Source organism: Oryctolagus cuniculus, chromosome 6 (assembly GCF_964237555.1).
Source record: "Oryctolagus cuniculus chromosome 6, mOryCun1.1, whole genome shotgun sequence".
Classification (NCBI taxonomy): Eukaryota; Metazoa; Chordata; class Mammalia; order Lagomorpha; family Leporidae; genus Oryctolagus; species Oryctolagus cuniculus.
This window is the reverse complement of record NC_091437.1, coordinates 16,207,913-16,226,038: the sequence shown is the minus strand read 5'-3', so window position 1 is coordinate 16,226,038 and position 18,126 is coordinate 16,207,913.

The window sequence follows — 18,126 nt, the reverse complement described above, 5'->3', positions numbered from 1 at the left end:
GGAAACAAACCAGTAAGGCTTCACTTTGAACCAAGTCTAAAGGTTTGGTTTTGACAAGTGATTCTAAGCACTGAACAAGTTAAAGGGACCATGGGACATTGTTGACTGAGAATGCACAAGACAATCCTGACACTGCCAGGTATTTTTATCCTAAATGGCATGAGAAACTCCTATAATGAATTCATCTTATAGGATGTATTTATTTATGTCTCCCATTACTAGAGATGCTTTCTGAATGTGTCCCAGAGAGTACATTTTATTATTCAATAAATTTAATTTTAAATTTATTTATTTTTACTTTATTTGAAAGGCAGAGAGACATCTTCCATCTGCTGGTTTACTCCCCAAATGCCCTAACGGCCAGGTGTGGGCCAGACAGAAGCTAACAGCCCATAATTCAATCTGGTCTCCCATGTGGGAACAGGAAGTCAAATACTTGGGCCATTGCATGCTGCCTCCTTGGGTACACATTAAAGGAAGCTGGAATCAGAAGTGGAGACAATACTTGAACCCAAGCATTAAAACATGAGATATGGGCATAGCTAGCCACATCTTAACTGCTATACCAAATGCCTACCCCCATAGAGTATAATTATATGTGCCTGATGTTGCTTTTTACCCATGGATCTTTGATAAATTTACCTATTAATTCTTATTTAAGAAAATAATTTGGTCATGTAACTAAGAATCCCAGAGATCTCCAGCCATCCCTCTTTTCCCAACAGCTGGCAAAAATGAAAGGCAAGTATGTAGAAAGGTGCCATCCAAAAGGTGGTTTGATTTTACCACTGTTGACAAGTACCAGAAAATGTTACATCACTTATTACAGTGGTTTTCATGAGATATTTGTAGCAACAATTACTCTCCCTTTCTGAAATTGTGTTTGCAGGGGTCAGTTTATGCTAATACAAAGGCTGTGTTTGACACTGGAAGATCATCCACCCCAAAGGGAAAAGAAACACAACCTTTCATTTCTTTTTCTTATGCGAATGCTTTAAGGAGTGGGATAGACACTGTGCATGGAGCTTCCTATTGCTATGCTTAAAACAATGACAGAGGCTTCTTTCTTCTAGAAGTACCATCATAACATTATCAGGAAGTACTGAAACACATAATTCATAGCCAGTTTATTGCAGAAGACAGGGGTTTGCTCACACTAGAATTTTTGCTTTTGCTTTGGTTTTGTTGTTGTTGTTTGTTTGTTTTTAAGTGATGCAGTAATATCATGGACATTTGACAATAAGAATCACAATATACCCAGGCTTCAGGAAATACAATTACAGAACTACAAGAAACTGGGACAGGACCCTTCTCTGACTACCTAGACTTCTTCCTTACTCTGTTTTCTCATGGTTCACTATAATCTGCTCACCTCGCTCATGCCTGTTATTCCCACTCAGCTTTCTGTTCAGCAGTATGGAGGCCTGAGCTCTCGGTTTCCCTGTTCTCATACTGTAACAGAGGAATTTTACTCAGCTTGTATTTTACAACCAGTCATCCAATTCATAAATTAGCTGACCAAATCTATAGAAAGAACTACCACTTTCAGGATAGTTGCCAATCCCCAGCCCCATGGAGTATTGGGCCAAGATCATGTGGTAATGTAAGTTACAGTCACTGCACTTTCAGTAGAGAATGGGAGCAGGGCAGGCAGTGACCAGCCACTCTGATACACACTCAGAAATACTAAGAGTAGACCACACCAACATTCAGGAGAAGTCAAGAGGAACAATTGTGTTAATTGGTTTATATCCTATGCCGTGGGAATAACGATGGCCTGAACCAGGGCAGTGGGGGTTAGAGAGAAACAGCTATCAGGAGAAACTTAAGGGTGAGGTTGACAGAACTTCATGGCTGACTGCATTGAGAAGGTGATAGTAGAGCAGGAAGAGAACGCATGGGTCTTGAGTGGCTCCCTGTCTTCAACTCTTGGATAAACCCTGGTACGTATAGCCTGAGAGAGACTGAAAAGGAAGGGTAAGTTAGTCGTGGGTTGTGCTTGGTAGATAGCAAGGAAGCAGTACCATGAGTTTGCCATGCTTATGTGACATCCAGGTAAAGATTAAAGTTGGGTATGCAAAACAGAGATCTTGGCTTGACGTGTAGATTTGGAAGCCCACAGAGTATGGTTGGGACTATATCTACCTGCCATGTGATAAGAAAAGCAGGCTACTGCTAAACCCTGGGGATCCTGATCTCGACCCATGGAAATGGGTCAGCAACCATAAAAGGCAGGTAGGATCAGGGCAATGCTAGAACAAAAGCAACCATAACCTCCAGCCTACCTGGAAAGAGATAAGCAACTGGGCAGCAAAGTTCAAGGGCCTCAAGGGTGACTGTAACACTGGAGTGTAAACCATGGCAACCCATCCTAGTCCATGAAACACACTCAACACAGGACACTTGTTCACAACAGAAGCCAGGATACCTTGCTGATGTGACCCAAAATTCTGTACGTGGCACTGATCTTATGTCTCTCCATTGACACAGAAGTCCATGTAGACCATGGAGGCAGAGGCAAGAGAGAATGACCACATTTTTGAGCTTTCAGTTTAGGCACTGATGTTTTGCATTTTACATCTCATCTCCGCTTCAAAAGAGATGATAATCAGAGCTCAATTTCTGAATTCTAGAGCCTAGAAGGGCATAAATCTTAAAAAAAAAAAAAAAAAAAAAGGAGGCCGGCACCGTAGCTCATTTGGTTAATCCTCCACCTGCAGTGCCGGCATCCCATATGGGCACTGGTTCTAGTCCCGGTTGCTCCTCTTCCAGTCCAGCTCTCTGCTGTGGCCCAGGAGGGCAGTGGAAGATGGCCCAAGTGCTTGGGCTCCTGCACCCGCATGGGAGACCAGGAGGAAGCACCTGGCTCCTGGCTTCGGATCAGTGCAGTGCTGGCCGTGGCGGCCATTTGGGGAGTGAACCAACAGAAGGAAGACCTTTCTCTCTCTCTCTCTCTCTCTCACTGTCTAACTCTGTCAAATAAATAAATAAATAAGTGAACAGTGGCACATAGGAGTAGAGCCATCCAACAGGTCAGAAACAGTAAGAAGACCAGCCATAGGTTCATACTGAGAGGCAAAGATGCACTTCCTCATGCTGAACTGTTATCTTTGAACTATCCTTGAAGAAAAACTTTGGCCCCTGGAAACAGGGTAGGCCAAATATCAACTAAGATTTTTCTTAATGATTCAGGAACATCAAGAAGTAGACATGGCACAGGTTAAAGGCAAGTTACTCACAAGGCACTGACACTACCTGACTCCCCTCAGAAGCCCCAGTGGCCTTACTGCAGCACAGCACTGCACAAAAGACCTCTGCCACAATTCTCTGTCCTCAAAACAAGATCAACCCATGGCATGGCCACCGAAGCAGGAAAGAGAGAAAGAAACATCAGAACACATTTCCCTCACAAAAGGGCTAAAAGGGGCTTAAGTAGCCACCTGCAACACTGGTATCCCATGAGTGCTATTACTAATGTGTCTGGGAAATCAGAGGATTTCCAAAGTGTTTGGACCCCTGCTACCCACATGAAAGACCAGGATGGAGTTCCTGGCTCCTAGCTTCAGCCCCAGCTGTTGGCAGGCATTTGGGGACTGAACCAGTAGATAGATCTTTCTATCTCTTCCTCCCTTCTTCCCTCCCTCCCTCTCTCTCTATAGCTCTGCTTCTCAAATACGTAGTTTGTTTAATGGCTAAAAATTGCATAATTCCATTAGGGTAATTGTCAGTGGGAAACTCCTTCATCCAGGACAGCTTATCCCTTGGCCAGATAAGGGAGGCACTGCTGTGGGTCCCTTGTTATGAATTTAATGCAAAGAAGAGAGAATAGGCTTCAATTCAAAATCTGGGTACCACAGAGGCGTTAGAAGTTGGGAAAGGACTGCTGGAGGAGATGAGTTACAGGATTTCACTCCAACTCACCCTATGTTTTCTTTGTACAGTTATTCCAGAAATAAGGCCAGTCCCACACTTTTAAGGTCAAATGAGATTAAGACATTCAGACACCACAGACTGTGAGATTTATTCCCATTGTGACTGCTGACTTCTCGTATCAGCCTTTTGTTCTGCATGACATCTCTCGCCTCGCAAACTCTCAAGATTCCTGATTTTGGCAAGGATCCTGCTCTATGAAGCATTTCCCAGATAGGGTTTTTAGCTATGTCAGAAGTAAGCCAGTAATTAGGATGAGGTTAAAGGGGCAAAGGAGGCAGTGAGTTCTCACCTAGCAGCATAAAACAACCCACTGGCAGGTGCAAGCCAACATATCCAGCATGGCCATGGCCTTTGAGCTAGGAGATCGTCTTTCAACTGTCCTTACCTTACCAAATAATTTTAACCGATAAAACTTAATTTAGATTTTTCCCACTTTAGTTTTATTCACACAAACTGCTGTGTTCTATTTGTATGTGTGTGACCACATGGAAAATATAATATTGTGTTTCTTGATCTGTTTCATAAACCTGTACACAAAGTGAGACCAAAGGCTGCTTTTCAGAGAGATAAAGAAGTTGGCTGTCATTCTAACGAAATTGTCCAGAGGAGGAAGGCAGAGCAGAATAGACACTTACAAACACTTAGGAATGTGCACCACTTTGCCACTGGCCCACCATCTATAATTATGTGCAATTCCCGACATAGGCTTTTTAGTTATGCTCAACAGTGGGGGTAAAAAAGCTAAATGATGCAGAGCAAAGGAGAGAGGAAAATACTTGAAGGCGACCTAAGTTGATCAAAGTGGAGTCATTGCGGCCAGCGGTGTGGCGTAGCAGGTTAAAGCCCTGGCCTGCAGCTCCAGCCAGCATCGAGTCCCAGCTGCTCCACTTCCAATCCGGCTCTCTGTTATGGCCTGGGAAAGCAGAAGAAGATGACTCAAGTCCTTGAGCCCCTGCACCTGTGTGGACCCTGCTCCTGGCTCTTGGCTTGGGATCGGCTCAGCTCTGGCCATTGTGGCCAGTTGGGGAGTGAACCAGTAGATGGAAGACCACTCTCTCTCTCTGGCTTTACATCTCTCTGTAACTCTTTCAAATACATAAAATGTTTTTAAAAAATGGAGTCATTACCTCACATAAGGGGGAAATTAAAGGTTTGATAGTTCTGCCAGTGTGCTGTTGACAAATCTTGGTTTTTTCTTTTTTGTTTAAGCTCTGGATTTGCAATCCTTATAAATCTTTATTAATATTTTTAAGTCAGGAATGGTTCTTTCTGCCCACAAAACATGATCACTTTTCATTGCTTTTTTTAAAAACTTTAACTGGTTTTACATATCTGGAAAAGACATATCGCAAAGCTTGGATATAAATCTTGCTTTTCGTCCCTGCCAACTCTGTACCATGGACCTTTTCTATCACTGACAGCACCATCAGGAAAGTGGATGTGCCTTGCTTGGTTACAAGTGTGTTGTGGTTTTCAGCAGGAACAAGGATGTGGTTACAGAGACCAAGATTAAGACATGTTCAGTGTACCCTGTCAGATTCCCTTTGCTTTGGTCCTGGAGGCATCCTCTGGAGTTTCAGTGTGGCACTGGGGATGCTCATTTGAGGCCAACATCCCCCAACTCATGGGTCCCAGAGAGGTATAACAGGAGGCTCTGGGCCAGTCCCGTGGCTCACTAGGCTAATCCTCCACCTTGCGGCGCTGGCACATTGGGTTCTAGTACCAGTCAGGGCACCAGATTCTGTCCCGGTTGCTCCTCTTCCTGTCCAGCTCTCTGCTGTGGCCCGGGAAGGCAGTGGAGGATGGCCCAAGTGCTTGGGCCCTGCACCCGCATGGGAGACCAGGAGAAGCACCTGGCTCCTGGCTTCAGATCAGTGCGGTGCGCTGGCCACAGCACACCAGCCACAGCGGCCATTGCAGGGTGAACCAACTGCAAAGGAAGACCTTTCTCTCTGTCTCTCTCTCTCTCTCTCTCACTGTCCACTCTGCCTGTCAAAAAAAAAAAAAAAAAGAGGAGGCTCTGGAGACTTGAGCTGCCACAGGAGACTGAATGAATGTTGGCCTGTTGGCCTCTGAGGATGCCGGGGTGCTCCCCACCTCCCAAACTGGAAATGTGTTTATACAAGGATTGTGCTCGAAACAAACTGGGGGAAGAGGATGTTACTCTGAAGATGAGAAACCAACTACTGTGGTGATGGGGACCCTGAATTATGTTGTGGGGATCAAGAGCCCTGGCTGGGCTCGGAGACACCCCCAGGGAGACTCAGTCCAGGTTCTTGTCTCCCTACACATGTAAGGATACAACTGGGAAACACAGATGGAGATAAACAGAAAAGCAAGATTTATCAAAAGGCAAAGGGGTAGTACATATTTAGATGTGAGTACGGGAAACCTCAAGAGAGAGATATGCCCCCAACCAGGCTGGGTCTCCTTTTTATAGGAAAAGGATGAGGCATAATTGAATCATTCAAAGCAGCAAGGTTTGGGGTAGAGCGGCAGCACACATGGTGGTCTCCAGCAAAGTGTCATGGTGTACAGTGAAGCATGGGAAGTGAGGCTTGGCTGCGTGATCAGTGGGTTGTGCTGAGTTTTCAGCCATGTTGAATTAGAATGGAAGGTGATAGGATTTGGACGATGCACATGGCTTGGGTGTTGGCAGTCCTTAGCTCTTGGCCCTTCACTGACTCTCTGCCTAGCCCATGTCAGAACCTCTCGGAATCATCAGAGAATGAAGACTGAGAATCTACAATAGCATCAACATTTCTGTTGTAGTTGCCTTTTATCATTTATAAGTAAAATATTAAACAAGAGAAGGGGAAAAACAATTACACTACCTATAGTTGTATGGCAGAGAGAGCCCAAGGGACATAGAACACCCAGCTCTGTTCTGGTAAACTCAGAGCATTCGCCCTCCTGGTTTTAAGTACCCCTTTCCTCCTTGTCCCTTTCATGGCTCTCTTTTGAACATGACCACTCACCCACTGTGGACGGAGAAGGGTCTGTGTCCCGCGCTACAGAGAACTGTGTGGAAAGGTCCCTCAGGGGGCCCGTTTCCATTGCTTTCCAACAAAGCCCCTGCGTGAACCTTGGACAAGAGTCCCTTATCAGCTAGGATTCTCCACACACAGGACTGCAGCAATTAGCTCTGCTAACAACTGTGATGGAACAGGGCTTGTCCTAGTCATTGTCCCCTGACAAGAACAGATAAGAGCCTCATGTTGGTGAGTGACGCCATTTAAAGCATTTGTCAGGGACACTGTTGTCAGACTGCTAGTAGAAGGCAGTGTCACTGCAACACCTTCCATAGTCCACCAAGGAAGCGTTAACAGGTCCCCAGGGAGTACATGGCCAGGCACTGGGAGAAAGCGTTTCTGTTCTGACCTTGCTTAGATCTGCCTGCCGCTCCTTCTAAAGGAAAACACGGGTGTGCCCTTGCATGATTAAGAGAAAAGGCAGTGTTTTCTTCCTGATCCTCGAGGCTCCATGGTTTCAGATCTTCCCTTCAAGAACACTTGTAAGTGGAAGTTATAAAGTACATTGCATTCAGCCTATGCTTTTCAGAGCCTGCACTCCTATTAGAGACAAAACAAAACGCTGCTCATGAACACCTGCTGGTGAGGACAGAGCCAAGAGGCAGTGTGGGAGTTGGAAGGGAGGTGTTGCTCTGGCAATAAATCCAAGTGGCTCACACCAAAAGAAATGTTTTTAGGGAAGCCATCTGAGCAAGAGGTAAACACATAGGCATTCAGCACAGGCCACAAATGCTTCATCTCCAACAAGGGAAGTTCTGATTGGAAAAAACCCACTGAACGGGTGGGATAGTGTATCCCTCTTCAGTCAGCCCTGCATTCAAAATACACACAGTCCTTTGTTAAGAAATCTAAGAGTCTGTAACCAAATCCTTGTCAACAAGACATTAAAGAGCTACAGCCTGGCTGCTGGGTGTTATTTCAGCAATAGCTTTTGCATTATCATTCTATATAACGTATCACAAAAGGACCGAAGCCCTTCTGTGGTCTAAGATACTGTGCTGTACATATCCTGTGCCTGCTCAGCTATTCCTCAGTGGCAACAAATTTTATGATCCTATTTCTTAACCATTTTCTCAAATCTGTTCCCTGTTTGAGTCGTTAGTGCTCCAGCCATGGTTGGGGGCTTCACCGTGTCTCCCCTACACACTGCAATAACCTCACCTCACCTCCTAAATGGCCCTTCCAGCCCATCTGCCACGCCCATCTTTCATCCTTCTATTCACCATCTCCAACCATCCTTCCAAATCACAGGTCTTATCAGGCCACTCACAGACCCACAGGACCTTCTCACTGATGACAAAAAAGAAAGCCAAACTATAGAATTTAGACTTCAGTAAAAGCCCCACCTCTAGCCCTCATCTACTGTATCCAAAACAGATGCTGTTCCACATAACCTGCCCTTGCATCAAAACACAGCCCTTGGACTATACCTTTGAGTATGCCTGCCCTCCCTCCAGCACACTTTACCCCCCCCCCCCCAAAATCACCCTTTTCAATTTAGATCAAATGCTACTACCTCCAGGAAATTTTTACCAATTTCTTCCAATCCAAACTAATCAGTCCTCTTTAAGTTCGTACAGCTTTATCTATCCATGTATCTACCTACCTACTTCTCTTATTAGAGATAGAATTCATATACCACCGATTAAAATGTTTTCAGTACAATTACCAAGTATACAACTATTGCCACACTCAATTTTAGAACATTTTCATCACCCTTCAAAGAAACCCTGTATCCATTAGCAGTCACTGCTCTTTCTACCCATTCCTCCCCATGCTAGTCTTAGGCAACCACTAAAAGACAGAAAATCCATTTTCTGTCTCTATAGATTTACCTATTCTGGACATTCCAGATAAAGGGAATCATCTACTATATGATGTCATACACATGATTGGCCTCTTTCACTTAGCATAGTATTTTCAAGGTCCATCCAGTTGTAACATGTATTAGTATTTAATTCCCTTTTATTAGTTAATAATTCATTGTATAGTTATACCACATTTATTTATCCATTTATCAGCAAATGAATATTTTGCTTGTTTTCACTTTTTAGGAATTATGACTAATGCCTCAACTAACACTTGATTAAATTTTGTGATTATCCTTTAGTGGGTGGTTTAGTAATCTAGAGTTTCTGTTTGGTCGGTTGGTTGGTTAATTGGTTGGTTTTCCTTGTATCTGTGTTTATCATTAGATTATAAATTTCTTTGGGGAAAAGATCATTATTTTCACTCTGAGATCTCCACACAGCAAATATTCGTAACTGTTTGACAGCTAGGTGAATGGGAAAATATTTTACGTTCTTACTATGTTGATTCTGAAGAAACACAAAGTACTCAGAATAAAAACATCACTGTGGACCCAATAATAAAAACCAAAGATAGATCAGTAAATTTCCTCAGTAAATTATAACTTTCAGAGATTGATAGATATTAAAATATAAATTTTAATCTCTTCACTATTTCCTGGAACCCACACATAATTACAGTTGATTATTTCATGATGGCAGTTCTTTTGCCAATAACAATTGTGAACTGGATGGACAGAAGTCTGGAAGGCACCAGACTCTCTCTCCTGAATTGAATCCATAGTGTTTTGGTGGTTGCTCTTCACTTGACTGGGGGATTTTAGAGTTGTCTGGAGCAATGGTTCTCCACCCTAGCTGCGCATAAGAATCCTCTGTGAAGCTTTTCCTAATTATAAATTACCTGGGTCCTACTACCCAAATTATGAGTCTTTAGCTTGAATAGGAAGACCCAGGTGTTCACATGTGTTAAACACTTGAGACATTTCTGATGCATAGCCAGGATTGAGGTTAACTATTTCAAAAGTTAACCTGTGGTAAAAAAAAAAATAAAATAACAAAGTAATCTTACAGAGCCTGTATGATCACTTTATTCCTATTTACTGCTGGAAAGTATTTTACTCATCCTGGGATCACACCCATTAATACTATGGACCATTTACAAGCACTTTTTATTTGGAAAGAGCTTTGCAGTCATCTTTTATTAGCTAGGCTTGCATGCTGGGTGACCTTGTACAAATCACATAATCCCTTTGTGTCTTAAATTTCCTCATATGTAAACTGTAGGCGGTAATGCTGACCCACGCTCAAGGGGTATTGTGAAGACTAATAGGGGACCAGAAACCACTCAGCAAACACAAAAGTGTTACCTGTGTGCCTATTTGATCTTAAGTCCTAGTCACAGCCTTTAAAGAGAAACAGATATGAAAATCAACAAATAGGCCCTTCTGCAACCTGTAACATCATTTGGAAGATCTCTTACCAATACCAAAGTACAATATCCATAGCACTGAGACTCAGCCGCAGACAGGGTGAAGTAACCAAAGACACTGCCAATCATCGCAGTCCTCTGTGACGTATCATCTATCACTCAATTAAAGTATACCTATAAATACACTCTTCTGAGAAACATTCTTAGAAAACCTATGTGCATGTTCACACAAGTTCTCAAGCAGATGCCACTTATCCTCTGTTGATGTTAGGTCTGAAGTTGTTTCCTGGCTTACTGATGGGTTCTGCATAGCTACATGTAGCCTCTTCCTCCCCAGTGCAACTGAAAGAATATGTGGTCCAGATGAGACCTTGAAACTTACTTCATATTCGGAGAGAGAAAGGGGAGGTGTCTCTAATCTGGGGAACTGGGGCTAGCACTGTGGCATAGCCAGAAAGGCAGCCATCTGCAGCACCAGCATACCATATGGGTGTCAGTTCGAGTCCCAGCTGCTCCACTTCCCACCTAGCTCCCAGCTAATGTGCCTGGTAAAGCAACAGAAGATGGCCCAAGTCCATGGGAGATGCACCCAAGTGGGAGACCCACAGGAAGCTCCTGGCTCCTGGGTTCAGATCAGCCCTCCTCTGGCTGTTGCGGCCATTTGATGAATGAACCAACAGATGGAAGATCTCTCTCTCTCTTTCTCTCTCTCTCTCTGCCTCTCCCTCTTTCTCTGTAATTCTGCCTTTCAAATAAATAAATCTTTAAAAAATAATAACAATCTGGGGACCAGGAGCAGGTCTTGTGAGGATGTTGTCCCACAACTATGGCCTCATTTGCATGGTACTTTTAGCTCCTTATAAAAAGGAGGTAGCCAAACACACATGGTTTTTCACTCCCCTCAACCCCATTTTGCTTTGAAAGGATCACATAGTTTAAAGGGTCAGCTCCATTTTACATATTCCAGGTCATTTACAGCTAACTGGATTTTGTGACTCTGAATGGGAATTACTGCCCCAAGGTCCATCTTAGCCAATATGGACCACGAACATACAGCAAGCAAAATCTTTCAGGGACCACCTGACCTTGACCATTCTCTTTTAGGGTCCCTGAGGGTTTGGACTGTATTCCCAAGGGCAGCTGTGAACCTGCTAATAACTAGACTATATTTAACATACATTTTTTGATCATGGAAGCTGCAAAGAGTTCTCAAGATGCTTACTGTGTTGCCCTAACTCAATAACCTTGAGTCAGGACAAGACCGACAAGCTCACCAGGGAGATTCCTAGGGTGTAGTCAGTTGATATGTCAGTTTCTTTGGGACTACTGAACTGGCTTTTGGTAGCTAAGAAGTTGAAATGCCATTTAATTTCTCACACAACATTTCTCTACCTGCGATTCTGATTAGGCCTTATGGGAACTCAGAAGCTCTCTTGAAAACAGACAGTGCAATGAGCCTCACTGGTTGGGGAAATTATCTATCGGGCACTGTTAACTGTTTTTATTTTTTTGTTTGTTTGTTTGTTTGTTTGTTTTTGAAAATAAGGTTAATTCCAGCATGTTTCCACCTCAATAATCTTTGAGAATCTCAGCATTGTTGCTGAACATTTTAGGTGGCGAAAGAGCCACACTGGCTCCATTTCAATTGTGAGGGGAACTTAATGCTAATACATGCCTTCGATGGTATTCACTGAAGTATCCTGAACAGTCTTTCATCAATAGGGAAAAGTCCCAGAAATGCACATTGTAGATTTTTCCCCTGTAAAGAGATGCAGATGGTTACAATAAGTTACATGATTTCCTCTAAGTCTTTCAAAGTCCTGTAATCCCAATATATCACAGGAAGTGTTCTACCTTGCAGATCTAGAGACCAAGGCATGGTGAATGTTTCAACACTTTTCTCAGTGAAAACACAGGCCAGGGGCCAGTGTTGTGACACAACTGGTTAAGCCAATACTTGTGACACCAGCATCCCATAATAGAGTTCTGATTGGGTCCAGAAGATGGCCCAAGTGCTTGGGCCTCTGCCACCCATGTACAAGACCCAGATGCAGTTTCAGGCTCCTGGGTTTGGCCAGGCCATTGTGGCCATTTGGAGAGTGAACCAGTGATCTCTTTGTCTCTCTCGCTGCCTTACAAATTAAAAGGGAAATAATGGGCCACTTGTGTCTCATTTCTGCTCTTAAGATCTTTGGTGAAACTTAATCAATCTTATCTATTAACTTGGCTTTCTCTTTTGGCTTCTTAAAAATACAAAACATAAAAAATCATAGAAAAACACTCAACCTTCACTCTCAAATATTCATGACTTGAGTCATAAGGCAGAGCCTAAGCAAAGCTAAACAAGACATCTGAAAGGGTTAGAGACAAGGAGAATGTTGTGTGTTTAATTTAGGATTTTAAAACGCCCCATCTTGGTGGTTTCCCATTTATCTTCCTGCAGAAAGTCAACGCTGGTCCATCATTTGTGGTAGATACTTGATCTAAAGAAAGACTTTTTTTCACCGATCAAGGACTAGATTGCAAAAAAGCCTAACACAAACAAGATCAACAAGCAGTAACCTATTAAACAAATGTTAAAATGTCCTGTTTTAATTTTTTTATTGTCTAACTATCCAATCACCTCTTCTCCCCTGCCCCTCAGGATTTAAATTTGAAAGGCAGAGTCACAGAGAGAGGGAGAGTAGAGAGGGAAAGTGGAGGTAGAGGGGAAAGGGAGAATGAGAGATATTCCATCTACTGGTTTACTCCCCAAATGGCCACAGTGGGTAGGACTGGGCCAGTCTAGAACCAGGAACCCAGAACTCTCTCCAAAAATCTGCCACATGAGTCGCAGAGACCCAAGCACTTGAGCCATCATCTGCCGCTTTCCCAGGCACATAAGCAGGAAGCGGGATCAGAAGCCAAGCAGCTGGTACTTGAACCAGCACTCCAATATGGGATGCCAGCATCATAAGCAGTGGTTTGACACACTGTGCCAAAACAATGATGCCTCTTTTTTTGATATACATATAGCAAGATTTTAACAAGCAATCTATTTCCTTTCTAAATATTTTTGGGTTAACAACAGTACTTCCCTCATTTGTTTTCTCTCACTTGTATTTTTGTTCTGATGATTAAACAATAAACATCTAATGAGTAACCTGTATCTAGAGAGAAAAAGCTACTTCTTGGTGGGCAAAGCCTCAAGCTGAGATGGGGATCTCATAGGGCACTAAGATGAATGGGTTAGATTACAGTGTTAAGAGGGATTAGGGAATGAATTGACCAAATTGAGACAGAGATTCTGGCTTAGTGGAAAGACTAAACTGAGATCAAAATGTATTAAAGAGACTGACAAGACTAATGTTATCAAAATGCAGGTATTTGTTGTAATTGTAAAGCAAAGAAAATAAGGGGAAATGCACTTTGTCTTTCTTTTTAACCTGGAACTGGCTTTAGACATAAAATGACGTACAAGTTAAGCAATTTTATTTCTTTCCTACAAACTATTTCTAGAGTGATGTTGAGTTCAAGGTGAGGGGCTTACCATTAAATGGGTGTCCTGAGTAAAGTCTCCATGGCCTGCATCTGTTCTTCCCATTAGTCTCCATAAAGAAGTGAGGGGTCCTGCTTGAAAAACCCAGCTCTGCTGATTATTAGTGACATGATGGTGGGCAGTTCTTAACCCCTGGATGCATCAGCTTTTTTCATGCATTAAAGGAGGACTAATAAAATGGATCGCATTTGAATGATATGGTCAAAAAGCTGATGCGTGGTGAAATACCTGTATGGTAGGCATATATTAGCAGTCAGGACAGCACACTTTAGAATAATGAGTGAATGGGAGAAGTCAGAGATTGAATCCAGCCTGAAATTCATAGCTGGGCAATCAGTGTCCTCAGACATTAACTGCTTTTCCCTCCCCAGCTCGTTCCCAACAACTGCTCTGCTCGAGTCAAGCATTCTCCAGAACATCTCATGTTTGCCCACCTTTACATCCCTGTCCTTCCCACACCTGCAGCCTCCATCTGCCAAAATTCTGCCTATCCCTCAAGGGTCTCCAGTCCACCATCTTCAGGAATCGGGGTGGGGAGGGCAAGGGAGTGGAGAAATCTCAACTCCTCCTCTAAGATGAGTGCTTGTGGACTAGGGCACCCCTGGAGGCATAAGTGGCCTGCTAGTATTTCTGCAGACTGCCGGCTCCCACATACCTCTGGGACAGTACCCATGTCTGTGCACGGCCACCACACAGACCCTGGTGCCTTGCCACGAGGAGGTGCTGAATGGATGCCTGATTGAATGAATCAATGATTTTTCACCGTGCCCCTGTTGTGCTGCTGGACAAAACACTTTGCCTCTTTCAGTCTCAGTTGCCTCAGCTGTGAAGAGAGGACAATAGCACGGATGTACTCCCCAGGTGTGCTGGGAAGAATAGACCAATGACTGAAAAGCAATTTGGAAATGTAAAATGAAATGCTATATATAAATGTTACATAATCAAAATCATTTCCCTCTGTATTATGTTTTATTTGGCTTTATATCTTTGAGTCCTTTGTGGGTTTCAGAATTTCACAGATGCAATACCATCCACATTAGCACCTAGATTCTCAAGGGTAATAAACAATTTTGTGTATTACAGCTCACGGCTACTTTTCCCTGGCATACTTACACATGAATTTGTCATAATTGGGGGTATTCATAATAACTAATGATACAATTCATTTCTAAGGGATAATCCATTTTTAATTTTTTTACTCTTTGGCCACTTATTGTTGCAATACTGCTGCCTCAAGAGAGCTATCTCCCATTAAGTCTAAAATCCAGACAATGAGCACACCATTGAAAAGCCCAAATCCTTCAGGAGCTTATAATGAGACCTAAAAAGTGACTTGGGGTTTTGAAGCACTGCTTGTTTTCTATGGCCTTGTTTATCCTAAACCCTGAATCATTCCCTCACTTTATTGTGATATACAAGGGGACTTCAAAAAGCTCATGGAAGAATGGAATTAAAAGATAAATGTATTTTGGTTCAAAAATTTTTGAAATCCACCACTATTCTTTCATTATATGAATCTTCTGTGAAATTTCTGAAGACACCCTCATACATGCTATCAAGCATTCACCAAATCCTGGCTCCCCTGGGACCAGGACAGGTGTGCATTAGCCCTGTCCTCGTGAAAACAAGGCAAAGCTAACTTAAAATGATATTTTCTTAGTATTCCAATAGGTTTCCCATAGAAGAGTAAATTTTTCTGGCATATATCCAGTTCCCATAAAAAGATGATTTTGACTTTTAATGTGTAGCAAGATATTATTCCTAGAACAGTCCTCTAGTATAGATAGAAACTTTGAGGAAGAGATGACCATGACATCATAAGCTGTTTATGAAGGCCAAGGGAGTCGTTTGATGTAAAGAGGAATGAAACAGTTCTTTGCAGAAGCCCAGAGCCTGGAACTGCATCCAAGTCTCCCACATGGGTGACAGGGGCCTATATATTTGGGCCATCATTTGCTACTCTCCCAGGCACATTAGCAAGAAGGTAGATTGGAAGCAGAACAGCTGGAACTCAAATCACCACTCAGATATGAGATATGGGATGTTGAGGGCTGGAGTTCTAGTCCAGCAAGTTAAGGCACTGCTGGCAACACTGGTTACAGGCATATGGACACCAGTTTAATTCCTGGCTGCTCCACTTCCAATCCTTGCTAATGCACCTGGGAAAGCAGCAGAAGATGGCCCAAATGTTTGGGTCCCTGCACCCATGTGGGAGACCTGGATGCAGATCCTGGCTCCTGGCTTTGGCCTAGCCCAGCTGCAGCTGTTGCAGTCATATGGGGAGTGAACCAGCAGATGGAACAGCTCTCTTTCTCCCCACCATCTCTGTGTGTGTGTGTGTGTGTGTGTGTGTGTGTGTGGTGTCCCTGTGTATAACTCTGCCTTTCAAATAAATAAATAAATCTTGAGAGAGAGAGAGAGAGAGAGAGAGAGAGAGAGGAGGGGGGAAGGGGGGAAAGGGGGGAAGGGGGGGAAAGGGGGGAAGGAAGAAGGGGGTGGATCCTGGCATCACAAGCAGCAGCTTGATGCACTGCTGTTGGGCTGGTCAACAGCATTGTTCGGTAGATGGTGTCATCCTGGCAGCAGATTGTGTATCAGGAAAAATCTGTTAATAAAGATACCGCCTAGTTGTGGACAAACACCATCCGCACTATGGTTTGCCAAAAACAGCTACAAGATATTTTGTAATCTACACAGCAATTAGTATTTCAAAGCACCCAATCGCTGTCCCAACTCGATGAAACTGGTCTGCAGTTGCAGATGGGAGACTAAGACAGGGAGAGTTAATGCCTGCTCCGTATCTGAGAATAAAGCCATAGAAGAGATAGTATCAAAAGGAGCAGTTTCAGAAGGATCAGGCCATCAAGGAGAGAGGCGCCTTTCTCTGAAGGGAGGAAGGAACCTCCACTGTGATATGGCCTTGACTAAACAAATTCAGAGTTGTGAACTCAAGGGGCTTCCATAGCCTAGACAGCTCATAGCAAGAGTCTCGGGTGATTGCTGACATAATAAATAAGAGTGCCAATTGTTAAATCAACAAAGGGAGTCACTGGGTTCATGCTCCCCTCGCAGGATCTCTGTCCTTAATATGTTTAACTATGAAACTCAAAAACAACACTACTAGTCGAACAATACCCTATACCTGGTTCGGTTATGTGAGTGCAACCTGTTGAAATCCCTGCTTAGTATATACTAAGTTGATCTTCAATATATGAAGGTAATTGAAAATGAAACGTGATGAAGGGCGGGATGGGAGAGGGAGTGGGTGAGGGGAGGGCCATGGGAGGGAGGGAGGTCGGGGGGGAAGCCACAACAATACAAAAGATGCATTTTATATTCTACTTAAAACTATTGGTTGAACTCTGTAATTAATACACAATTACTCTTAGGTGTTTAATTAATGCTATAACTAGTACTCAAATAGTATTTTACACTTTGTGTTTCTGTGTGGGAGCAAAATGTGGAAATCTTTACTTAACATACGCTAAATTGATCTTCTGTATATAAAGATAATTGAAAATTAATCGTGATGTGAAGGGGAAGGGGAGAGGGAGTGGGAGAGGGGAGCGTTGTGGGTGGGAGGGAAGATATGGGGGGGAGGAAGCTATTGTGGTCCTTAAGCTGTACTTTGGAAATTTATGCTCATTAAATAAAAAATTTTAAAAAATAAAATAAATAAAAAATAAAAAAAAATAAAAGGAGCAGTTTCTCTCACTGCATTTCTTTGTTAAAATCTTTAGTACAAACTCTTCAAATTGTGAACAATTTTCAAAGTGAATAAATGTTGACAGAGATGATGAGAATGAGACAGATAAATACTATACACCTAAATGAACATTTCCTCAGTTGTAGGACTCTTTCTATAACTTGGCCTATTATGAACACTCATTGCTGTGGGGAGCAACCGAGACTAGACTAAATTACTGGAACTGCTAAGACTAATTCTATGCATCTGATCTCCCATCATTTGGCACAGAGAGAAAGCAAACAACTTCCACACAGCTGCCTCACCAATTCAACTAACAAGCTGCAAGAGCTGATCCTGCTCCTGATTGGAGGAGAGCAGTGTGCTCGGCGTGTGGGCAGCAGAGCATGGACTGGTGGAAGAGGACTATAAAGGAGGAGAGAGACAACATGCACCAGGAACATCTGAGGAACCCCTGAGAGAGCCAGCCGGCGGTGTGCCGCTCCTCCGTGGAAGCGGGGATAGCGGTGGGGGGTGTTGCCCCTCCGTGGAGGCGGGGGGGGGGGGCGGCAGCAAACCCAGGACGGCGTCGTTCCTCCGCGAGTGGGGGAACGGCAGCAAACCCGGGAAGGGCCGGGCAAAGAGAACAGCGCAGGGTTCGGTGTCGTTCCTCCGCGAGTGGGGGAGCAACACATTGCCAT